Genomic DNA, 27,332 nt, shown 5'->3' on the forward strand with positions numbered 1-27,332 from the left:
TGCTCACTGCCAGATCTCCGAAGACAGGCAGCAACCGCCCATGAATATCCGCGATGCTCTGGTTTGCCGATAAAAGAAACTCAATGACAGGAACGCACCTTTGTTACAGAGACCATTTTGAAGACTACGTATACCGCCGCCACCTATCGGAATTTCGTGAAACTATAGGCGCTGAAACACCATTCTATGATATCCCGCAACAAATTCCTCGTGTTTTCAACCGAAACGCACATGTATGGTCGGTACAGCTGGACCGTTGCAGCCTTAGTGCCATACTTTCTACACTGACGTAAAAGCTTTTTGTACATCTTACATGTATTTACACTACTGGCCATTGGAAATGTCGTATGGCTAGGGCCTCCAGTCGGGTAGACCGTTCGCCTGGTGCAGGTCTTTCGGTTTGACGCCACTTCGGAGATGACGTGCTACAGACGCGAAATTTAACCGACAGCAAGAAGATGCTGTGATATGCAAATGATTAGCTTTCCAGAGCATTCACACAAGGTTGGCGCTGCTGACGACACCTACAACGTGCTGACGTGCGGAAAGTTTCCAACCGATTTCTCATACACAAACAGCAGTTGACCGGCGTTGCCTGGTGAAACGTTATTGTGACGCCTCGTGTAAGGAGGAGAAATGCGTACCATCACGTTTCCGACTTTGATAAAGGCCGGATTGTAGCCTATCGCGATTGCGGTTTATCGTATCGCGATATTGCTGCTCGCGTTGTTCGAGATCCAATGACTGTTAGCAGAATATGGAATCGGTGGGTTCAGGAGGGTAATACGGAACGCCGTGCTGGATCCCAACGGCCTCGTATCACTAGCAGTCGAGATGACAGGCATCTTATCCGCATGTGTGTAACGGATCGTTCAGCCACGTCTCGATCCCTGAGTCAACAGATGGGGACGTTTGCAAGACAACAACCATCTGCACGAACAGTTCGACGACGTCTGCACTAGCATGGACTATCAGCTGGGAGACCATGGCTGCTGTTACCCTTGACGTTGCATCACAGACAGGAGCATCTGCGATGGTGTACTCAACGACGAACCTGGGTGCACGAATAGCAAAACGTCACCTTTTCGGATGTATCCAGGTTCTGTTTACAGCATCACGATGGTCGCATCCGTGTTTGGCGACATCGCGGTGAACGCACACTGGAAGCGTGTATTCGGCATCGCCATACTGGCGTATCACCCGGCGTGATGGTATGGGGTGCCATTGGTTACACGTCTCGGTCACCTCTTGTTCGAACTGACGGCACTTTGGACGTTACATTTCTGATGTGTTACGACCCGTGGCTCTACCCTTCATTCGATCCCTTCGAAACCCTACATTTCAACAGGATAATGCACGACCGCATGTTGCAGGTCATGTACGGGCCTCTCTGGATACAGAAAATGTTCGACTGCTGTCCTGGCCAACATATTCTCCATATCTTTCAGCAACTGAAAACGTCTGGTCAATGGTGGCCAGGCAAATGGCTCGTCACAATGCGCCAGTCACTACTCTTGATTAACTGTGGTATCGTGTTGAAGCTGCATGGGCAGCTGTACCTGTACACGTCATCCAAGCTCTGACTCAATGCCCAGGCGTATCAAGGCCGTTATTACAGCAAGAGGTGGCTGTTCTGAGTACTGATTTCTCAGGATCTACGCACCCAAACTGCGTGAAAATATAATCACATGTCAGTTCTACTATAATATATTTGTCCAATGAATACCTGTTTATCATCTGCATTTCTTCTTGGTGTAGCAATTTTAATGGTCAGTAGTGTAATTCCCTTTTGTAAAGCTGAGTACCTTTTTCAAACCGACAAAAAGTCCATAGTTTATCTGAGCATCTCGGCTGACGACTCGCACACATCTCGTAACGTATTCAGCGGCAAAGAACCGTCCAGTGCAAACTGTTTCGTTTGCCTGGATCTCTGATGCCCCAAAGTATATAACTCTACGATTGCTTGTGGCGCCTGCAAAAAGTCCCATCTGAGAATGTCATGACTGCATTATGTAAAAATGACAAATTCGTAGGACTGTGTCCTGGCATTGAAAGTTATTCTTGCAATACCTGTTCCTGTCGGCTGAACGAATTTCCCATTTGCGACCTTCAGCTGGCGCCGATAAGTATTCGACATTATAGAAAAAGAAGCCGCTGTGTCTCTTAGCGCCTGGGCTGACTGTCTATCGATAACGAGGTGACGGGATTTCCTGTCATCTTGGCAACTGTGGTGCACGGACGATTTTCATCTGCGTCGGCCTCACCTCTATAGATGGTCGCCCCACTACGTTTTCCTAAATTCGGCGGCTAGGCGAGTGGTTGGTACCTCTCTAAAGCGAAGGGGAACGGCTGTGGCGTGCTGGGGGTGACCTCGTCCAGAGTAAGGCAAAGATCTTCAGCCCACAGGTCGACTACAGTGATCTGCAGTTGACTGGCGAGAATAATTGTGTTGTGGTGGTTCACACTTGCGACATAATAGTCGTCAAAACCTCGCGTTCCTTCGATGCAGCAGCTTACAAAGTGTCCTGGCATCGGCACTGAAAGTAGACCGGTGTATTGTAACATGTTCTCCAAATGTCTGTTCATCTGTGAGACATTTTACTTTGTCGAGTTTGCTGTAGCACCATTGTACGAATGCTGAGTGGTACTTTGACGGCGGCGTAATTCTGAGTTAAACGAGTCCATTCTTCATGTCGCGTTCGAAGAACCATATACCAAGCACAAATGAACGGTGAACGAGTAAAAATGAACGGTTCCCAAACAAGAGGAGTCACCAGTGAACTAGTTCCCAAGGATGGTCGAGTTTGCCCATCTCTAGTTTAATCCCATAAACGAATTGCGCCGCCGCAATACCACTTTTTTTTGTCGTTAGGTGACAGCACCCTATAGTTAAGCATTTAGCACATGACGTCGCTCTTCTTTGTTCCGTACTATTGCCGCTAGGTGGCGTCTGCTTACTAATAAATCATTCCAACTTTGTTGTTGGCCTTCAGATAGATCGTCCGCACTACATACACACGTTGCCAACTAATGAACTGAAAACTGGGTTTTGGGTTGTTTGGGGGAAGAGACCAAACAGCGAGGTCATCGGTCTCATCGGATTAGAGAAGGACGGTGAAGGAAGTCAACTGAAAACTGATTCTGATTAATCGACAACGGTAGTAATATGTATATTGTTACAAAATCTTGCTACAATGGCTTGAGGAGCTTGATAGTGAATTAATGTTGGTGCTTTCGCCACCAAATTGGCTTGGTGTGAACCCAAAGACACACATCGGGGACGCTATCAGATATCAGGTGGCGTACTTTACGGGAATTGCATGACCTCTGCATAGATATACGGTGCCACAGGCCTCTGGGAAACTGCCACGGACTTGTCGAATCCATGGCGTCCAGAACAGCAACTGTATTGCGTTCCAAAGGTGGACCAACACGTTAAATAAGCTGGTGGTCGTAAAGTTTTGGCTTCTCGATGTGTAAGAGTTTACGGACAAAAAAAGGCAAGTAGTAACTGAGAGGCGGCCGTTGTGGCCGAGCGGTTCTAGGCGCTTCAGTCTGGAACCGCGCGACCGCTACAGTCGCAGGTGCGAATCCTGCCTCGGGCATGGATGTGTGTGATGTCCTTAGGTTAGTTAGGTTTAAGTAGTTCTACGTTCTAGGGGACTAATGACCTCAGATGTTAAGTCCCATAGTGCTCAGAGCCATTTGAACCATTTTAGTAACTGATAATGGAGTAAGACAGGGTTGTAGCCTTTGCTGATGTTATTTTATCTGTACAGTGACTGAGTAAGCAAGAAATGAAAAAAGAAATTTGAGGAAAGAATGAAATGTGATTAAGCAGGAATACACTGAAGAGCCAAACAAACTGGTACACATGTCTAATATAGTGTTGGCCCCAGAGAGCACGCAGCAGTGTCGCAACACGACATGGCGTGGACTCGACTAATGTTTGAAGTATTGCTGGAAGGAATTGCCGCCATGAATCCTGCAGGGGTGTCAACAAATCCGTAAGAGTACGAGCAGGTGGAAATCTGATCTGAACAGTACGTTGCAAGGCATCCCAGATATGCTCAACAATGTCCATGTCTGGGGAGTTTGGTAGCCAGAGAACGTGTTTAAAATCAGAAGAGTGTTCCTGGAGCCACTCTATAGCAATTCTGAACCTGTGGGGTGTTGCATTGTCCTGCTGGAATGGCCGAAGTCCGTCGGAATGCACAGTGGACACGAATGGATGCAGGTGATCAGACAGGATGCTTACGTACGTGTCACCTGTCAGAGTCGTATCTAGATGTATTAGGGGTCCCATATCATTCCAACTACAATACGTCCCACACAATTACAGAGCCTCCACCAGCTTGAACAGTCCCCTGCTGACATGAAGGTCCATGGATTCATGAAGTTGTCTCCACACCACTAGACGTCCATCCGCTCGACACAATTTGAGAAAAGATTCGTCCGACCAGACAAGATGTTTCCAGTGATCAACAGTCCAATGTCGGTGTTGACGGGCCCGGGCGAGGATCAAATGGCTCTAAGCACTATGGGACTTAACATCTGAGGTCGTCACTCCCCTAGCCTTAGAACTACGTAAACCTAACTAACCTACGGACATCACACACATCCATGCCCGAGGCAGGATTCGAAACCGCGACCGTAACAGCAGCGCAGTTCCGCACTGAAGCGCCTAGAAACACTCGGCCACAACGGCCGGCCCGGGCGAGGCTTAAAGCTTTGTGTCATGCAGTCATCAAGGGTACACGAGTGGGCCTTCGGCTCCAAAAGCCCATATCGATCATGTTTCGCTGAACGGTTCGCACGCCGACACTTCATGATGGGCCAGCTTTAAAATCTGGAGCAATTTGCGGAAGGGTTGCACTTTTGTCAGATCGAACGTTCTCTTCAGTCATCGTTGGTTCTGTTATTGCAAGATCCTTTTCTGGCCGCAGTGATGTCGGAGATTTGATATTTTACCGGATTCCTGATATTCACGGTACACTCGTGAAATGGACGCACGGGAAAATCCCCACTTCATCGCTACCTTGCGGATGCTGTGTCCCATCGCTCATGCACCGACTATAACACCACATTCAAACTCACTTAAATCTTGATAATCAGCCATTGTAGCAACAACTATCTCAGACCCTTGTTGTCTTACATAAGCGTTGCCGACCGCAGTGCTGTATTTTGCTTGTTTACATACGCTACTGGCCATTAAAATTGCTACACCAAGAAGAAATGCGGATGATAAACGGGTATTCATTGGACAGATATATTATACTAGAACTGACATGTGATTACATTTTCACGCAGTTTGGGTGCATAGATCCTGAGAAATTAGTACCCAGAACAACCACCTCTGGCTGTAATAGCGGCTTTGATACGCCTGGGCATTGAGTCAAACAGAGCTTGGATGGCGTGTACAGGTACAGCTGCCCATGCAGCTTCAACACGATACCACAGATCACCAAGAGTTGTGACTGGCGTATTGTGACGAGCCAGTTGCCCGGCCACCATTGACCAGACGTTTTCAGTTGACCTGGAGAATGTGCTGGCCAGGGCAGCAGTCTGTATCCAGAAAGGCCCGTACAGGACCTGCAACATGGGGTCGTGCATTATCCTGTTGAAATGTAGGGTTTCGTAGGGATCGAATGAAGGGTAGATCCACGGGTCGTAACACATCTGAAATGTAGCGTCCACTGTTCAAAATGCCGTCAATGTGAACAAGTGGTGACCGAGACGTGTAACCAATGGCATCCCATACCATCACGCTGGGTGATATGCCAGTATGTCGATGATGAGTACATGTGCGTTCACCATGATGTCGTCAAACATGGATGCGGCCATCATGATGCTGTAAACAGAACCTGGATACATCCGATAAAATGACGTTTTGCCATCCGTGCACCCAGGTTCATCGTGGAGTACACCATCGCAGGCGCTCCTGTCTGTGATGCAGCATCAAGAGTAACCGCAGCCATGGTCACTGGGCTGATAGTTCATGCTGCTGCAAACGTCGTCGAACTGTTCGTGCAGATGGTTGTTGTCCTTCAGACGTCCGCATTTGTTGACTCAGGGATCGAGACGTAGCTGCACGATCCGTTACAGCCATGCGGATAAGATGCATGTCATCTCGACTGCTAGTGATATGAGGACATTGGGCTCCAGCACGGCATTCCATATTACCCTCCTGAACCCATCGATTCCATATTCTGCTAACAGTCATTGGATCTCAACCTACGCGAGCAGCAATGTCGTGATACGATAAACCGCAATCGTGATAGGCTACAATCCGACCTTTATCAATGTCAGAAACGTGATGGTACGCATTTCTCCTCCTTACACGAGGCATCACAACAACGTTTCACCAGGTGTTGTGTACATAGTTCCGCGTAGTCAGCGCATACACAACTTTCCCGCTACAGCGCTCCCCACTAAGCACAACAGTGCAGGTGTGGTGCTCGTCTGTCTCCACACTATGAGATGGCGCTGCCTTAGAGACGGACCAAATTCTGCTTCCGCCGATCTGCATATTAATATGTAACGCAGCCAATGAGATTGCTGCTAATGTAGAACCTTTTCTCCTCGTGGATCACACTTGCGCAGTGATACCTGAATGCGCGAGGTATTATAATGAGTGTACAGGCCCCCGGTTAGGGAGTCTGCATTTGTCTGCACCAGTCTGTACCAATCTGTACGAGTTCTACATTAGTCTGTACCAGTCTGTAGTCAAGTTTCAGGCTGCGCCTAATAAGATTACCATATTCCTGTACATAGCCATGAAGATAAATGAATAGACACTTTGTCAAGTGTCAGAGATATGTGAGAATAAGATTAACGTACCAAGACCAAAGGAACTTCAGATTGTCAATTGTAAACACCATCCAGAATCAAGTTACGTAATGTCTATGCTTTTTATTATTTTCATAAATGTGTGTGAAAATTAATCAAGTTCTATTTAAAGTTGGTCACCGTCAATCTGCTACTCTAAGCGTGCAAGTGGCATTTCTATCGTCTGACCTAACGGCAGAAGATAAACACGCCACGATAAGACCACGAGACATATTGCTGACACTCACTTACTTCGTTAGAGCGACAAGTCAAATAATCTGATGGTGTGTGTACTGAAGGTGTTACAGTACGCACACTACATTGGCGACGAGGTACTAAGGAAACAGATGATTTCAGTACAATTACAGATGACCACGTGTGAGCCTGAGATAAAATAGATCACAGAGGACTTCTGGAAGATACATACTTGACTGCTAACCCGCTCTCTTGCAGCTAAAATATCATTATTGCAGTAATCTAGTCGCACTTGGAATTTTCAGATAACCGTGGACCTCACGGCGCAGATCGTAAATCTCATAGCACAACTACAACAGACGCAACAGGCGTTGCTTACAAGAGTGGAACGTTTGGAGTCGCAGCCTGCCGTAGCGTCTCCGCTACAAATTAAACTTCCGCACCACCTTTCACAGTTTACAACAGCAAGGAAGAAGCGTGGCCGGACTATGCAGCACACCTGGAACAGCACTTCCTCACACGCCAGATATCAGGTGATGTAGAGAAAAGATCTAATTTTTTGGCAAATTGCGGCGCAGCTATCTAAAACCTTATCTTAAAACTGAATCCGACTTGTGAACCAACAAATTTGTCATTCCCGGCTATTAAAGACTTCCTCGAAAAATACTTCGACAAGCAAACGCATGTCGCTGCTGCAAGGCATAAATTTTACTTATGCAAGAATAAGGCACAGCAGACATACACGGAATGGATTACACAGTTGCAAGGATTAACTAGGAACTGCAAATTTGTTTGTGAAAACGAAAAGTGTAAAAAGTCCTATGCAGATTCTTTAATACGTGATATGCTCATAATGCATTCACCAGACGAGAAATTAAGGAAAGAGTTCCTTAATTTAATCAATACGTCGTTGCAAGTATGTTTACCAATCATTCGAGCTCACGAACAAAGCCAAGCTTCTGTGAGTGTGGCACAAGACGACAGCTGTGACGTGTTCGCCACACAGGCACGCGACACTAGAGATGGGGGATCAGCTCCTGAACTGTTTTATAGAGTTGAATCTTTCAAAGGAGTGAACAATCAGTGATTCAGAAAAAAAGAACAGTAGCTCCAAACGTTTCACACAGCAGAGAGAGAGACAGAGAGAGAGAGAGAGAGAGAGAGAGAGTGAGAGTCGGAGCAGGTCAGCGGGGCCTCTGCTGGTCAGAGCACACTGCACGCCACACAACACAGCCGGCACCGGCCTCTGCCCTGCTTCTGCCTTGGCTGCCTGCATTGTGCAGTGCCCCATTGGATTTTGTGTTTCACATATGCCGTGCCGTCTCTGTGCTTCCTCTGCCGCGTGCAGTGTGGCGCACCTTAACTTAGCATCGCACTCCGTCGATCGTTTCAGTTGCACGTCCTGCCCTCTGGGCAGTTGATGCGAGCAACAGGACAGAGAGCCTCCTAGCGGAGAACATAAGAACTACTTGCAACAACCTGCTCGCAAGAGAACGGACGATTTGTCTCGGAGCGGGTGAGTGTTGGGCGTTCACCGCTCCCCCCACCCTCGGAACTCGCCCGCTCAACGCTCACCCCACCGTTCTCGACTCTAGCCAGAGTGTTGAGCAAAGCAACTCAGGTGTCACTCTGGTCTCTGCGGTCTTAGCTCACGCAGCAATACAGCTCGCGGCTCGACCAGCTTGACTCAGCGCCTCTGCATCGGAGTTTGTCTATTCTGGATATTGTTCTTCGTACTAATACCGATATGTATATTACATAATTATGTTATGTATACATCATTTGTTTTTATTTTATTTTTATTTGTTTAAACTGATCAGATGAGGTTACTGACGACTCCTCTTACTATAGGATTTTTTATTATGGACACTCGAATTTACACTTTAATTACGAGCGAACCAATAAACGTATCACAAAATGTGATACACCAATATTTTCCTTGTTTTATTCTGCATAAGGCTATATGCAGCACTTTGGTCTTACAGTCAAATTTATATATTTTTTCTAATTGTAGTACGGATTTAGCGATTTTGGGCGTCTTCGGAAGGAAATGTTCACTTTAAAAGTATATGGCTTGGGATGTATTTGTGCAAGGTTAATGAAATTTTAATACATTAAAGCCAAATACATTGTTAATGTAAATCTCAAGTTACAACATTTTCCGATCACCCAAAAAACCACGATAGTGCAAAATAGATCGATACTCAAAAACTTTGTCATATCGCGGAAATTTCAATAAACAATACAAAATTCTTACTCATTATCTGTGTTACTTCAAAATAGGATCAACTAAGATCAAAATACAGGTATAGTACTGGAATAAACCAAGTTTAAAGGGCAATGTGCCTTCCATTTATTTTCTACTGTGAATGAGTGGTGAGTCATGAAAAAGACGTAGTTCATTTTGGGGAGTGAACAGTTCAGATCCGATCTCTGAAAAGAACAGTTTTGCCCATCTCTACGCGACACGGGTCAACGCGGCCCGCGTACCCAAGGTGGTAAACAGAACAGCAAGGCTAGGCTCACGCGATCTAAGAACGGATCACACACCCAAACTCAAATCATCACAGAGACAATTGTTACTATCGTAACGCACATTGTGACTTTTGCAAACGAAAAGGGCACAAATCAGAAGTGTGTACTAAGAAAAGTGTACAGTCTAGAAATAAGCTTAGCAATAAGAAAGTGCTAATTTTAAGAAGTATACCTCCAATGCGTGTGACGATATGAATAGGCAAGACTATATTGAGGTTTCAAAAGTTAAACATAAAGTTAATGCTATTGTACAAAACAGGAACAAGTCTTTGCATGTCACATTACTGGTGAACAAAATACCTATCAAATTCCAGATTGACACAGCATCGTCCATCTCTATCATAAATCTGCACACGCATAAACGACTAGGTTCTTCTAAATTGTAGCATTTTGACAGTTACAGCTACAGTAATGAACAAATTCCAGTCAAAGGTGCACTGACGACGGAAGTAACTTACAAACAGTTTACGAAGACAGCTACTTTAGCAGTAGTTAACACCCATAAGGCATCAAACTTGCTGGGTCTGGATCTCTTTAACGAATTAGGCTTCACAATCCATGAAGCAAAACAGGTCACACATGAAGTTCCGAAAGGAAAATTATAAACAGGGTTGCAGAAGTACGACGATATTTTTTCCTCCGCGACAGGCAGTGTAACAGATTACCAGGCACACATTACGCTGACACCGAATGCAGTGCCGAAGTTTTGCAAAGCTAGAACTGTCCCTTACGCAATGAAAGAACGCGTAAAACAAGAACTTGACCGTTTAGAAGGTAATGGTATTATCGAACCAGTCACATGTAGCGCCTGGGCAACACCAATCGTTGTCATAGAAAAGCCAAATGGATCATTACGTATCTGTGGAGATTTCAAGAATACTGTCAATTCACAGTGCATTATAGATACATACCCGATTCCGAAGCCGGAAGAACTGATATATAAACTAGCACGGGGTGTGTATTTCGCCAAACTGGATTTAAAGGAAGCATATCTGCAGATCCCTTTAGACAAAGATACACAAAAGTTTACGGTAATAAATACTCCATTTGGATTGTACAGATACAAGCGCTTACCATTTGGTATCGCTAGCGCACCAAGCATCTTTCAACGTCACGTGGAACAATTATTTAGAAACTGTCCTAACGCAGTTAACTATCTCGATGACATCATCTTCTCGGGAAAATCTCCACAAGATATACTAGATAACCTGGAAGAACTGTTCAAGGTTCTCAGAAAGGCCAATCTCAGGTGCAACAAGGACAAATGTATATTTTTTGCCAAGAAAATTCAGTATTTAGGACATATATTGTCAAATAACGGAATCAGTCCGACACCACAGCATATAGAAGCAATACAGAAATTGCCATCTCCGAAAGACTTAAAGCAACTAAGAGCTTTATTAGGCCAAATTAATTATTACCGGAAATTCATACCGAAAGCAGCTGAAATTTCCGAACCGTTGCACAGATTGCTTCGCAAAGGAGTCGCGTGGAATTGGTCCAAAGAATGCCAGCACGCATTCGACAAACTGAAACAAAGTTTAGTAGACGCAAAATGTCTTACGACATATGACCCGCAAAAGTTGATCACTATTGCGGCGGACTCGTCAGATTACGGGATCTACATCTACATCTACATTGATACTCCGCAAGCCACCCAACGGTGTGTGGCGGAGGGCACTTTACGTGCCACTGTCATTACCTCCCTTTCCTGTTCCAGTCGCGTATGGTTCGCGGGAAGAACGACTGTCTGAAAGCCTCCGTGCGCGCTCTAATCTCTCTAATTTTACATTCGTGATCTCCTCGGGAGGTATAAGTAGGGGGAAGCAATATATTCGATACCTCATCCAGAAACGCATCCTCTCGAAACCTGGCGAGCAAGCTACACCGCGATGCAGAGCGCCTCTCTTGCAGAGTCTGCCACTTGAGTTTATTAAACATCTCCGTAACGCTATCACGGTTACCAAATAACCCTGTGACGAAACGCGCCGCTCTTCTTTGGATCTTCTCTATCTCCTCCGTCAGACCGATCTGGTACGGATCCCACACTGATGAGCAATACTGAAGTATAGGTCGAACGAGTGTTTTGTAAGCCACCTCCTTTGTTGATGGACTACATTTTCTAAGCACTCTCCCAATGAATCTCAACCTGGTACCCGCCTTACCAACAATTAATTTTATATGATCATTCCACTTCAAATCGTTCCGCACGCATACTCCCAGATATTTTACAGAAGTAACTGCTACCAGTGTTTGTTCTGCTATCATATAATCGTACAATAAAGGATCCTTCTTTCTATGTATTCGCAATACATTACATTTGTCTATGTTAAGGGTCAGTTGCCACTCCCTGCACCAAGTGCCTATCCGCTGCAGATCTTCCTGCATTTCGCTACAATTTTCTAATGCTGCAACTTCTCTGTATACTACAGCATCATCCGCGAAAAGCCGCATGGAACTTCCGACACTATCTACTAAGTCATTTATACATATTGTGAAAAGCAATGGTCCCATAACACTCCCCTGTGGCACGCCAGAGGTTACTTTAACGTCTGTAGACGTCTCTCCATTGATAACAACATGCTGTGTTCTGTTTGCTAAAAACTCTTCAATCCAGCCACACAGCTGGTCTGATATTCCGTAGGCTCTGACTTTGTTTATCAGGCGACAGTGCGGAACTGTATCGAACGCCTTCCGGAAGTCAAGGAAAATAGCATCTACCTGGGAGCCTGTATCTAATATTTTCTGGGTCTCATGAACAAATAAGGCGAGTTGGGTCTCACACGATCGCTGTTTCCGGAATCCATGTTGATTCCAACATAGTAGATTCTGGGTTTCCAGAAATGACATGATACGCGAGCAAAAAACATGTTCTAAAATTCTACAAGAGATCGACGTAAGAGATATAGGTCTATAGTTTTGCGCATCTGCTCGACGACCCTTCTTGAAGACTAGGACTATCTGTGCTCTTTTCCAATCATTTGGAACCCTCCGTTCCTCTAGAGACTTGTGGTACACGGCTGTTAGAAGGGGGGCAAGTTCTTTCGCGTACTCTGTGTAGAATCGCATTGGTATCCCGTCAGGTCCAGTGGACTTTCCTCTATTGAGTGATTCCAGTTGCTTTTCTATTCCTTGGACATTTATTTCGATGTCAGCCATTTTTTCGTTTGTGCGAGGATTTAGAGAAGTAATTGCAGTGCGGTCTTCCTCTGTGAAACAGCTTTGGAAAAAGGTGTTTAGTATTTCAGCTTTACGCGTGTCATCCTCTGTTTCAATGCCATCATCATCCCGTAGTGTCTGGATATGCTGTTTCGAGCCACTTACTGATTTAACGTAAGAGCAGAACTTCCTAGGATTTTCTGTCAAGTCGGTACATAGAATTTCACTTTCGAATTCAATGAACGCTTCACGCATAGCCCTCCTTACGCTAACTTTGACATCGTTTAGCTTCTGTTTGTCTGAGGGGTTTTGGCTGCGTTTAAACTTGGAGTGGAGCTCTCTTTGCTTTCGCAGTAGTTTCCTAACTTTGTTGTTGTACCACGGTGGGTTTTTCCCGTCCCTCACAGTTTTACTCGGCACGTACCTGTCTAAAGCGCATTTTACGATTGCCTTGAACTTTTTCCATAAACACTCAACATTGTCAGTGTCGGAACAGAAATTTTCGTTTTGATCTGTTAGGTAGTCTGAAATCTGCCTTCTATTACTCTTGCTAAACAGATAAACCTTCTTCCCTTTTTTTATATTCCTATTAACTTCCATATTCAGGGATGCTGCAACGGCCTTATGATCACTGATTCCCTGTTCTGTACATACAGAGTCGAAAAGTTCGGGTCTGTTTGTTATCAGTAGGTCCAAGATGTTATCTCCACGAGTCGGTTCTCTGTTTAATTGCTCGAGGTAATTTTCGGATAGTGCACTCAGTATAATGTCACTCGATGCTCTGTCCCTATCACCGGTCCTAAACATCTAAGTGTCCCAGTCTATATCTGGTAAATTGAAATCTCCACCTAAGACTATAACATGCTGAGAAAATTTATGTGAAATGTATTCCAAATTTTCTCTCAGTTGTTCTGCCACTAATGCTGCTGAGTCGGGAGGTCGGTAAAAGGAGCCAATTATTAACCTAGTTCGGTTGTTTAGTGTACCCTCCACCCATAATAATTCACAGGAACTATCCACTTCTACTTCACTACAGGGTAAACTACTACTAACAGCGACGAAGACTCCACCACCGGTTGCATGCAATCTATCCTTTCTAAACACCGTCTGCACCTTTGTAAAAATTTCGGCAGAACTTATCTCTGGCTTAAGCCAGCTTTCTGTACCTATAACGATTTCAGCTTCGGTGCTTTCTATCAGCGCTTGAAGTTCCGGTACTTTACCAACGCAGCTTCGACAGTTGACAATTACAATACCGATTGCTGCTTGGTCCCCGCATGTCCTGACTTTGCCCCGCACCCGTTGAGGCTGTTGCCCTTTCTGTACTTGCCCAAGGCCATCTAACCTAAAAAACCGCCCAGCCCACGCCACACAACCCCTGCTACCCGTGTAGCCGCATGTTGCGTGTAGTGGACTCCTGACCTATCCAGCGGAACCCGAAACCCCACCACCCTATGGCGCAAGTCGAGGAATCTGCAGCCCACACGGTCGCAGAACCGTCTCAGCCTCTGATTCAGACCCTCCACTCGGCTCTGTACCAAAGGTCCGCAGTCAGTCCTGTCGACGAGGCTGCAGATGGTGAGCTCTGCTTTCATCCCGCTAGCGAGACTGGCAGTCTTCACCAAATCAGATAGCCGCCGGAAGCCAGAGAGGATTTCCTCCGATCCATAGCGACACACATCATTGGTGCCGACATGAGCGACCACATGCAGATGGGTGCACCCTGTACCCTTCATGGCATCCGGAAGGACCCTTTCCACATCTGGAATGACTCCCCCCGGTATGCACACGGAGTGCACATTGGTTTTCTTCCCCTCTCTTGCTGCCATTTCCCTAAGGGGCCCCATTACGCGCTTGACGTTGGAGCTCCCAACTACCAGTAAGCCCACCCTCTGCAACTGCCCGGTTCTTGCAGACTGAGGGGCAACCTCTGGAACAGGACAAGCAGCCATGTCAGGCCGAAGATCAGTATCAGCCTGAGACAGAGCCTGAAACCGGTTCGTCAGACAAACTGGAGAGGCTTTCCGTTCAGCCCTCCGGAATGTCTTTCGCCCCCTGCCACACCTTGAAACGACCTCCCACTCTACCACAGGTGAGGGATCAGCCTCGATGCGGGCAGTATCCCGGGCAACCACAGTCGTAGTCCGATCAGGGGATGCGTGGGACGAGCTGGCCGTCCCCGACAAACCACTATCCGGACCCCCACAGTGATGCCCATTGGCAACAGCCTCAAGCTGTGTGACTGAAGCCAACACTGCCTGAAGCTGGGAGCGAAGGGATGCCAACTCAGCCTGCATCCGAACACAGCAGTTGCAGTCCCTATCCATGCTAAAAACTGTTTTGCAAAGAACGTCTGAACTAATCTACAGAGAGCGCAAACAAATCGACAAAATTTAAACGGTTATTAATATACAAGATTGCCTAGTAAATGCAGTAATGCTGCTACTTGCGCACTGCTGACACTGCTCGGCGGCGGAAGGAGACTAAGCGAAATTACACTATTCAGGTACTAAAACGCGATGCTACACTCTCAAATACTATAATACGCCCGAAATTTATGAATTAAACAATGCAAGTACCAAAAACACGCAAAGAAATTAAAAATTAAACTATGTAACAAATGAGTGAGCTAGGAGTATACGACTTGCTGCTGCAGCTGCTTATCCAACGGCGGCAGGGAGCACACTGACTGTGACCAACCGACACTGGCCGTTCAAAACAAAAACAGTAGACAAACGACTACGCGAATTTACACTATTCAGGTACTAAAACGCGATGCTACAACTCTCAAATACTATAATACGCCCAAAATTTATGAATTAAACAATGCAAGTACCAAAAACACGCAAAGAAATTAAGAATTAAACTATGTAACAAATGAGTGAGCTAGGAGTATACGACTTGCTGCTCAGCTGCTTATCCAACGGCGGCAGGCGGTGCAGTCATCTCCCATAAACATCAAGGAATTCAACGACCGATTGCATACGCGTCGAAAACATTAAACTAGAGTCAACGAAACTATAGCCAAGTAGAAAAAGAGGCACTACCAATTATCATTGCAGTGAAGAAGTTTCATGGCTATATATACGGAAGAAAATTTATTCTGCTCACAGACCATAAGCCATTGGTGAAAATATTCGGACCGCATAATAGTGTATCCACTAAAACAGCACAGCGTTTACGACGTTGGGCATTGCTATTGTCTAATTACAACTACGAGATCTTACATAGATCGACGGCAAAACGTGCCAACGCCGATGTACTTTCACGTCAAGATGAACGTTTTGACAAATCAGAGGACGTATGTTTTCAGATCGACGTAATCAGTGAGGACGTAGTGGAAAATTTACCCGTCAATGCCACCTTAATAGCTAAGTTAATGACCAAAGATCCAGTGTTATCAAAGATACAGCAGTATTTTCTTGCGGAATGGCCAACCGATAAGAACAAGTTAGCTCAGCAAGAACTGAAATCTTATTGGAACATGAGACATGCTCTCACAGTGCACAAAGGCGTCATATTAGTTCACAGTGAAACGGGAAAAACAAGAGTAGTTATACCCAAAACTCTCAGGACTAAAGTGCTAACAATGTTACACCAATGTCATTGGGGCATAGTACGCACGAAACGCATGGCCAGAGAACATTGCTACTGGAAGAATGTTGATAAAGATATTGAAACAATGCTTTCGAACTGTAAATTATGTCAGACGCATCAATCAGCTACGCCAAGACAATATTTTCCGTGGCAACAGAACCTTGGTCAAGATTGCATATTGACTATGCAGGTCCTTTTCTTGGAACTTCTTGGTTACTTGTCAGTGATGCATTTTCAAAATTCCCTTTTGTACTACAAATGCGTACAACTTCTTCGGCGACAACAATTCAAGCGTTGTCAAATATCTTTTCCATTGAAGGATTGCCTCAAACCTTAGTGACCGATAACGGCACACAATTTACGTCGCAAGAATTCCAGTCATTCTGTCAGATGAACGGAATTGCACATTACAGGACGGCACCATTTCACCCTGAGGTTAATGGACTCGTCGAACGATTCGAACGAACGACCATGGCACACATGACAAAGTTGGTGCAACAGTACAACAAAGAGACTTCCTTATTAATTTTTATGTCACAATACAGAGCTACTCCGCACGAGGCACAGTCACCAGCAGAAAAACTGCATGGGCGACAACACAGGACTTTGATGTCTCTCCTAAAACCCACAATGCATCCAGGAAATGGTCAACGAACGTCGAAAGGACGTCGATTCCACGTAAACGACAAAGTCCTCGTAACTGTCTACAGTCGAGGAAAACGTACTTGGACACAAGGAATCATTGTAGAATGCATTGGAAATGTCATGTATAGAATAAGAACGCAAAGCGGCATAGTTATTCGCCATACTAATCAATTACAGCAGCAAAGACAGCAGTCACATATAGGCAGAACTCCTAGGCTGTTTCATTTTGCAGACTCAGAAGCAGATGTCAACCCCGAGCAGCTCGCAGGATTCCAGACGCCGTCACCGGCAGCCGACGCCGCCGATGCCGCCGTCGACGCAGACACCGCCACCGACGCCGACACAGCACCTTCATGGGCAGCCGACTACACCAGCCGTCCACAGCCGACATCCCCAGAGAAGATGGACGTCGAATACGAAATTAGATTTACGCTATGACCAATTTGCCGATGTTGAAATGCAATTATGTAACTAAATTTTTGCTTCTCCGGTTCCCTGTTCCGTCGGTTTTGAGTGGGTTTTCCTAGCGGACCGCGGGCGAATGCCACGGGGAGCAACATGTGTGCACCCACAGACATACGCACGCCGGAAAGCAAGCAAGCAAAAAAAAAAAGGCTTTTCAAGCAAACTTCAAAAGCTTTTTTTCTTCCCCTGGAAGGGAGGGATGTTGTGTACATAGTTCCGTGTAGTCAGCGCGTACACAACTTTCCCACTAGAGCGCACCCCGCTAAGCACAACAGCGCAGGCGCAGAGCGCTCATCCATCTCCGCACTACGAGATGGCGCTGTCTTAGAGAGGGACCAAATTCTGCTTCCCCCGATCCGCATATTAATATGTAATGCAGCCAATGAGATTGCTGCTAACGTATAACCTTTTCTCCTCGTGGATCACACTCGCGCAGTGATACCTGAATGCGCGAGGTATTATAACGAGTGTACAGACCTCCGATTAGGGAGTCTGCATTTGTCTGCACCAGTCTGTACCAATCTGTACGAGTTCTACATTAGTCTGTACCAGTCTATAGTCAAGTTTCAGTCTGCGCCTAATAAGATTACCATATTCCTGTGCATAGCCATGAAGATAAATGAACAGACACTTTGTCAAGTATCAGAGATATGTGAGAATAAGATTAACATACCAAGACCAAAGGAACTTCAGATTGTCAGTTGTAAACAGCATCCAGAATCAAGTTACGTAACGTCTATGCTTTTTATTATTTTCATAAATGTGTGTGAAAATTAATCAAGTTCTGTTTAAAGTTGGTCACCGTCAATCTGCTACTCTAAGCGTGCAAGTGGCATTTCTATCGTCTGACCTAACGGCAGAAGATAAACACGCCACGATAAGACCACGAGACATATTGCTGACACTCGCCTACTTCGCTAGAGCGACAAGTCAGATAATCTGATGGTGTGTGTACCGAAGGTCTTACAGTACGCACACCACACCAGGCAACGCCGGTCAACTGGTGTTTGTGTATGAGAAATCAGTTGGAAACTTTCTTCATGTCAGCACGTTGTAGGTGTCGCCACCGGCGCCAACCTTGTGTGAATGCTCTGAAAAGCTAATCATTTGCATATCACAGCATCTTCTTCCTGTCGATTAAATTTCGCATCTGTAGCACGTCATCTTCGTGGTATCAGTTTTAATGGCCAGTAGTGTATCTCCGTATTTGAATACGGATTCCTATACCAGTTTCTTTCGCGCTTCAGAGTAAATATCTTCGGGTTTGTCGATGACATAAAGATTCTACGAAAGATGGAAAAGAACTTGAAGATCAGTTACATGTCACGGATAGTGAGCTGAAAGCGGCTATTTGTCTGGCGTGTAGTCTTGTATAGAAGTGAAATGCGGACAGAGAATAACACAAAAAAGAAGAGATTACAAGGTTTTGAAATGTGTTGTTACAGATGAGAGTTTAAGATTACGTGGATTGATGGAATAATTAATGAAGAGGCACTGAATCGAATCGGATATAACGGAGTACAACATTATTAAGAGACAGGAAGTTTTGACATGGCACATTCCGAGGCATCAAGGAATAGTTAGCTTTGGTTACTGAAGGTTCTTTTGGACATAAAAGTTTGAGACCGAAGCCTAAGCAAGTTCAAGTGGTTATAGGTTGAAGGGTAGACAGATAAAGAGATAAAGAGACACACAGCTGCATAGACTAGGCCGGAGAGATGCCTCAAATCATTGTTTGGAATGAAGTTCCTAAAAACTGTGACTGAAATCCGTGAATCCGTCTCAGATTCTACAGCCAGACCGGAAAATAACGCTAAACTGTTGGACTAAGTTTGCGTCCTGTCGCACCGCATGGTGCTGGAAGCAAGTACACGGACCTTCAAGGTGAACATGTGTCTGCTGCAACATAGCAAAAACGTTGCTCGCAGCGAATAGTTCCTATCAAGGGTGCACAGGCACTGTTTTTGTGTACGCCAACAGACAATTTGCAAAAACCAACCCGCGTTGAAAATCAAAGACGTTGGCGTGCAGCTGCTTAGTACCAGACCGTGTGCCAGTGTTCCAAATCTGTTTTAAAAACTCTCTCCTGCGTTTCATGGGGTGAAGACGTGAGCCAGTGTTGTGGAGACGTTTCCGGCCAGTGGGGATGTTTTCATCTGCCCCCTTTCTTTCCCCTAATTGAATTAGTGTTGAAAGTCGCGACAGAAATAGCAGAGAATCGGCAAATTATCAGCCTATAGAAATTATGGCTCGAACACTTGTCTAACGGGTGCTTACAGGTATCTCCGTTTATTACCCTATGACCAACTAGTCTGTAAAATTGTTATATTGCTTCGCAGTTCCCATCTCCTTGATGAAAATAGCAAAATATATCAACGTTTTCAGATAAAATTAATAAAATACGGTAGTTAACTAAGTGAAGGAAACAAGCCCTGATGACTAAAACTGAACGAAGTTTACAAGGTGTAATATTATCGGATTTCAGCTACTTTGCATGCGAGATATTTGTCATTAAAGAAAAGGACAGCCAACGGGATGTAGTTCGTAAAGACGCTAAGCATCACAGCGCGAGAGTAAAGAGATGAAATATTTTTTTTCAATGTGCGCCTATACCAAAACGCGCGTCCAGCGTTTAAATACTCTAAATAAACACTATGACCCGCTGGGCGCATATATTTAATATCATTGCCGCAACGCTTGATAGCAAGAAGCTGCGAAACAGAAGAAAGAACAATCTATCTTTTGTTAAAAAATATTCTAGAGACTTCATTATCCCTCGTACTTTTGGTTCAAATGGCTCTGAGCACTATAGGACTTACTGTGGTCATCAGTCCCCTAGAACTTAGAACTACTTAAGCCTAACTAACCTAAGGACATCACACACATCCATGCCCGAGGCAGGATTCGAACGTGCGACCGAAGCGGTCACGCGGTTCCAGCCTGAAGCGCCTAGAACCGCACGGCCATACCGGCCGGCTTGTACTTTTGGTCGCCGACGTGTTAAGACGTACCACATAGCAATGCTACAAGTTGTATTTTTATTTTGTGTAAAAACTGTGTGAAACGACGAACAAACATTTCTGTAACTCCGATGTGGATACAAAGTACTTACGCACACGCAAGGACATTTAATTTTAAGAAAGAACGGCCTGACAAAGCAGCGATTATTGGACTGCGCCATCCACAAAATAAATATCAGGTGTAGGTCACGCATTTATCGTGTATTTGTCAATGCTTAGAAGTTTAATGCCAATTTGTTCAAAATATATTAATATTTTACGATGCAGTAATTTTCTTCTTATTCTTTTCTTTCACTAACCAAAAATGATGTTCAAATGTATATGAGCTTTGTTACAGGTTCGCTCTTTATCGCGGTGTCTCGATTGTAATCGTATTTGGGAGACCATTAATGTGTTCAACTTCCGATCTGCTAATCTTTCTCTTACGAAATTCCACTAATTTGCTTTCATTTCCATTTTTATATTCAAATAGGTCCCTTAGGTATTTTAATCGAAGATTCTGATTGCATGAAGGCAATCCGGGTCAAAAGGTCAATTATTCGCGTAATCAATCCGTACGTCTCCTGAACACAATCGAAAACCGAAGCATCGGTGATCAATTAGGCCTAATAATTTCTCTCTCTTTTAAAGTCGTACTAAAAAGCGGCCACACAGGGTAGCCGTAAGTCCGCAATCTAGCGTTAGGTTGTATTTTGTCAGTAAATATTACCAACCAACAGTTACAGCATCACTATTATTAATAAGCAAGTTCCTAACGCCAGAAAGGAGACTACACAAAGTAAGTTATGAATTATTGTGGCAACTAAAGTAACTTTTATTAAATGCTGCATAACCTTTCAAAGTCACACAGACACATGTCTATTTTTCAACATCGTTACCAGATCTCGGTAAACAACAGTCGACATATTTCTGTTCATGTATATGGCCTGAAGGAATGCAGGCAGATTCCATATTTCTAGTTTTCCGGAAAACATTTGACACGGTGCCCCATTGCTGGCTGTTAACAAAGGCACGAGTATATGGAATAAGTTCACAGATACATGAATGGCTCGAAGACATTAAATAATAGAACCTAGTATGTTGTCCTCGACCGCGAGTGTTCAAGAGCGACAAGAGTATCGTCATGCGTGCCGCAGGGAAGTGTGATAGGACCGCTGTTCTTCTCTATATACGTAAATGGTTTGGCGGACAGGATGGGCTGCAGTCTGCTGTTCTTTGCTGCTGATGCCGTGGTGTGCGGTAAGGTGTCGAAGTTGAAAGACTGTAGGAAAATACAAGACAACTTAGACCAATTTTCCAGTGATTTGTCAGGAATGGCAGCTAGCCCTAAATGTGGAAAATATAACTTAATTCGGATGAGTAGGAAGAACAAACCTGTAATGTTCGGATACAGTATTACTAGCGCCCAGCTTGACACAGTCAAGTCGTTTAAATATATATGCAAAGAGATATGAGGTGGAACGAGAGTGTGAAAACTGTGGTAGGGAAGGCAAATGGTCGACTTCGGTTTGCTGCGAGAATTTTAGGAAAGAGTGGTTCACCTGTAAAGGAGATCGCATATAGGACGCTCATGCGACCTGTTCTTGAGTACTGCTCGAGTGTTAGGGATCCGTACCAGGTCAGACTGAAGGAAGACATCGAAGCAATTCGGAGGAGGGTTGCTGGATTTGTTACCGGTAGGTTCGAACAAACGTAAGTATTACGGAGATGCTTCTCGAACTCAAATGGGAAATCCTGGAGGGAAGGCGGCGTTCTTTTCGGCAAATAAGACATAGAAAATTGAGAGAACCGCCATTTGAAGCTGACTGTAGAACGAAACATCACGCGTAAGGACCAACAAGATAAGATAGCAGAAATTGGTGTTCGTATGGAAACGTGTAGACAGTCGTTTTTCCCTCTCTCTGTTTGCAAGTGGAACTGGTGGGGAAATGACAAGTAATGCTACGGGGTACCCTCCACCACGCACCTTATTGTGGGGTGGCTTACGGAGTATCTGTGTACATGTAGATCCAGATGTGGAAATCAGACGACAGTGTTGTTGCACACAAAGTTGTTGGGCCCCTTTGCTTTTCGAAACTCGCTGGTCAGTGTGTGATACACGCAGATTTGTCGTTAATCTCCGAAGTTGAGAAACAGTGCTGCTGCTGGAAAACAATACCTGGATCAAAAGCATGCCGTGCCTACCCTCCACCCAAATGAGTAAAGATGGTCAAAAACGACGTTTCAGCCCTAGTTGCTTGGACTCATTTACCGCAAGTGAGCAATTAACACAATATCTGCTGAAATGCTGCACACAGGTCTCAGTACGTGTAGAAATGCCGTTAACGTACAAAAATTGTCTCTACAGTAATCAAGTAGCCTTTGCTATGTATGTTGACTCTGAATGCCTTTTTCATCCTGTGGTGGGCTGCAAGGGTGATCCCACTGCCTCACATGCGACTCTCGCAGAACTGCACGTATCTTTCGTGACAGCATATCAAGTTGCATGTGCATATGACTCTAGAGCCTTAATCATTTTGATTCGTAAGTTGTGGATGACCCTGTGGGATGACTGCTCTCTGAGCACGAAAGTCTTGCAAAGAAAGTTGATGAGATTTGTGTCATCAACTTTCTCATGACCAAAATGTGAGAAGATAAATTTCTGTACAGGAAAGCAGTTGATGGCTATATTTTTAGGCAGCTACTGGATAAAGCAGTTGAAACACTAGGAAGAGATCAGTGCCATCTAACTGGCAAATTCCGCGGTGCAGGACACAATGCCTGCGACATGAATGATCAATTCTCATGACATATACCAGTTTTCATTCACAGTTTAACTGGGTGTGATGTTCATTTCCTTATCAAGTCCTTGGCTGATTACAATCTGAGCAAATATCATGATAATGTCCTGCCTCTCTGCATAGAGAAATGCATTCCGTTTTCTCAAACAATCACCAAGAAATTTACGCTATTCATCCTGGAGTCACTGAGATTCATGCTGGTATCACGACAGAAACTTTCTGAAACCATGCACCAAGATGATTTACATCTTACTTGAGCTGCATTTCCTGATGACGCTAAGTTTCAGCTGAAGATAAAGAATGAGGCTTTCCCACGCAAATATCTTGAGCCGAGGGAGAAAACCGCATTGCCTGATACAACCGCTTTTCTTTCAGCCGCTGCCACATTAGCTGCATAGTATTGAACCAGTGCTCGTGTGGCAGGAGTTCAACGTCTCTAATGTAGGGCAATGTCTAAAGCCTTATATGCACAGAAGTATAAGCTTATTTGCAGACATTTACGAACGATTCCAGAGTGTATGCCTGGGAACATACTATATCGATCCTGCCTTCTAATAGACCATGCCAAGGCTTTCGTAGCACGCCATGATGAAAGAGACATGTGTCAACAATGAACTCTTTACTGATGTTGATGTCTGTTGAGTCTGGAAGATGGACTCACGAAGTATTTTGCAAATGTGTAAATGGCATGCAGAGACAAATAACCTGCGAAAGCTTGAACGGTTGAATACATCTGGCGATTTAATTTAGTAAACAACTTATACGGGCATGCCAAGCAACAGTCTCTACCTATGGAAGTGTTTCAATGATTGTCTGATAAAGAGATCGCCAGATGGGGCAAATTCCCAGATGTGCAGTCAGATTCTGAAACTGGGTACGTTTTAGTCGTATATTTAACAAATTCTTTTAGTCTGGCTGACAAGCACAGCGCATAACACCGAGTTCTGGAAAACGGTTCCCACCCCAAGCTGTTGACAATGCTAGACAGAAATACGTTGTAAATACTACATTATCGTCATCTCCAGCAGTGTATCAAGTTGAGGATGAAACTGAATCAAGTAATTTTCTTCACTGTCCCTGGATGAAGGGAGACATTGATCTCAATACCGAAAAGAGGGCGTTGGTGAAGTTCAGATTTGACACAGATTTTTATAATCTTATGAATAACGCAATTTTCGGCAAAATTATGGAAAATGGTAGAGAATATCACTTACAAGGGAATATTCCCGAATATCAATAAACAATCTTGAGAAAACTTTGTGGGTGTGTAGAGGGGACAAATAAAGTAACATGTATTTTTTTGTGCCCAATTTCACTTCTAAGTGGGGTAAAGACTCTCTGAAAGGTAATTTTTTGTGTTAGGTTTAGAGGACATATCTTCGAAACGGTGATAAATGTAAAAAGTTTTACATATAAAAGTTGATACGCAATTAACATTCTTGAAACTTTATAATCAACTTTTGCAACAATCTGAAATTTCCCAAAATACCCCACTATGGTTAATTAATTTTGAAAAATGAAAACTTTTGTTACAACATAAATTAAAGAAGCTGTCAAGTCACAAATATCGTAACAAAACTGTTTTCTGTAATATAATTTTTGGAAAATAAGATGTACACAGTGTGGTGTCGGAGTATTTTACGTTTTACACTCATATTCTTTTTTGTTTTTGGTTTACTATTTCGCATCCACATAATTTGTTAATTGAAAATAGTAAGTAATTTATTACTACGATACAAAATCATTGCAATACCGATAATTTGTTAAGGAACGCTTAAAACAGAAAGTTTTTTACACCATGCATATAAAATGAACGAAATCTTTTCACATAATTAGCACGACGGAGAACACAATGGAACAATAAATTCAGTAGGACTTCAAATTGTCATAGGTGGTCCTCTACATATCCTAATTTGTATCAGGCTTATTTCAGTATATTGGTAAGCTTTGATGAAGATAACTGATTATGTACTAGTGGCTACAGCATGATTATATTGTTTCTCAAGTGGAAATTGACACCGTAGTCATTCAGCAGAACTAGATCTGAAAATCTTCTCACAAAGTATTTCCAACATCGAAAGCCATATGCTCATGGCTGTACCTCCGCCGTTGAGCCCCTTGGGATCACCAGATGAAGTTCTTTTCCTCAGGTTAGATGTTGCAAATAATTCTTTCACACTGAGCACACCGTGAAGCTACCAATGATAAAGATGGTTTTCTTCCTTACTGCGAAAGAAAACGTTTTTCAAATGCGTTTTGACCTGTTCAGGCGTTTGTTCACCTAATTTCGATGCTGTCGTAAGCACATTTCGGGTATCAAAAAGAGATTCTCAAGATCTCGGTCCAACCACACCATTAGTTCCTTTCCAAATTATTGAAAGGTGGGTGGTCGGTGAGAAAAAGGAACTTGCATGCATGTCTGAAGGAACATCGCATCGTACGTCTGAACAACACAGGCACAACAATATCGTACGTCGTAACACATAAAAATATAATGTAAAAATGTGAAAATGTTTGCTCCCATGGTCCAAACAGGACCTACCTTTGCCTCTACTTCCCATTTTTAGTATGAGTGATATATCTGTTCGCTGAAATATTATTTAGGCATATTCACTTAGTCTATGTATTTCACATTATGAACTGATTTTACCAAAGATGAAGACGTAGTTGAGTATCTTTTATTACTTGCTGAGGGTGAAGCAGATTCCAACACTGAAAATGACGACGTTGTAAAAACTGACGAAGACAATATACTGAATATTTATCGACATACATGCTGCAACTTTTCACCAAAAGGTGACTTCTGCAATGGACAAAAACCTGTCCTGGGAACACTGCTTTGTCGACGCACTGACCGAGTGGGCAGCGAGGCTCGCATGTTCATATGAAGCTGAGGGTTTAGCCAGCTGTAGTGCAATTACTGGCACGGTCTCCCACGCCGGACTGATCTCAGTGGATCAAATAGGCGAAGAGTGTCCCACAACGCTCCATCTCTTCTATATCCACTCTCGCATTCTCCCCCAGTTCCCGAGATACTCAACCCATTAACGGAGCCTCAGGGATGTCAGGCGAGCCTTCTGGGTAACTAGGCTTCCACCACTTGGGGTTCCGTGGCGTCGACCAAATTAACCCACTATTCTCGTGGAATACAGACACAGAACAAAACAAAACAAAGACTGATGGATTTGAAGAGACCTTAGACACCCAAGCATCGGGGCTGGAAACGATGGAAGTTGTTTCCTTACCTGGATCTGGCAATAGACCAGAACAAAAAAAACAGGAAGGTGAAGAAGGGCTTCGTAAACATAAATGGAGGGAACTAAAGGGTCTTGAACCTAACACCTCCAAGAAAAGACTGTCTCAGAGTGAAGGGGGTAATCAGACCCTTTCTACCTCCAACACAGGCAACAAGAGAACAGAGGAAGAGTGTAGTTGAAATCTGGTTTTGCAGGATAGAGCGGATCAGGTTATGGTTGTGGAGGGGGCCGTAATCAGTTACTGTTAGTTCCACAAAAGACACAAACTTTTATTTTCCTAAGAACCACTTAATTACACATTGCCTTAAAAGGATCAAATTAAAACAATTCGGCAGAAGGCCTAGTTAAGAAAACTTGCCATACCTCCTGGACTGAAGGCCCAAAACCACCCCAAAAAGAAGAACAGCTGAAGGCCTGAACACAAGTTATAAAACTGCTTTAAAGAATACACGTGGCTGAAGGCCTTACTTTAAAAAAGTTCACGTAAATACTCGGCTGAAGGCCACACACAAGACGTTGAACAACTCAGGGCTTACGAGCTGGATAACAAGATTTTCAGATAGAGCAAATTTAAGAAAAAAATTAGTTTTAAACAAATCAATTTTCAAAATTTTAATTTAAGATGGCCGAAGGCCTTATCTTAAAAATATTTCTCGTGAAAGCTCGGCTGAAGGCCACACACTGGACATTGAACAACTCAGGACTTAGGTCCTGGATAACAAGAATTTCAGGTATAACAATTTTAGTTATTAAACAAATCAATCTTCATACTCTAATTTAAGTGGACTGAAGGCCTTATCTTAAAAATATTTCACTTGAAAGCTCGGCTGAAGACCTCACACCGGACGTTG

Source organism: Schistocerca serialis, chromosome 2, assembly GCF_023864345.2.
Source record: "Schistocerca serialis cubense isolate TAMUIC-IGC-003099 chromosome 2, iqSchSeri2.2, whole genome shotgun sequence".
Taxonomy (NCBI): domain Eukaryota; kingdom Metazoa; phylum Arthropoda; class Insecta; order Orthoptera; family Acrididae; genus Schistocerca; species Schistocerca serialis.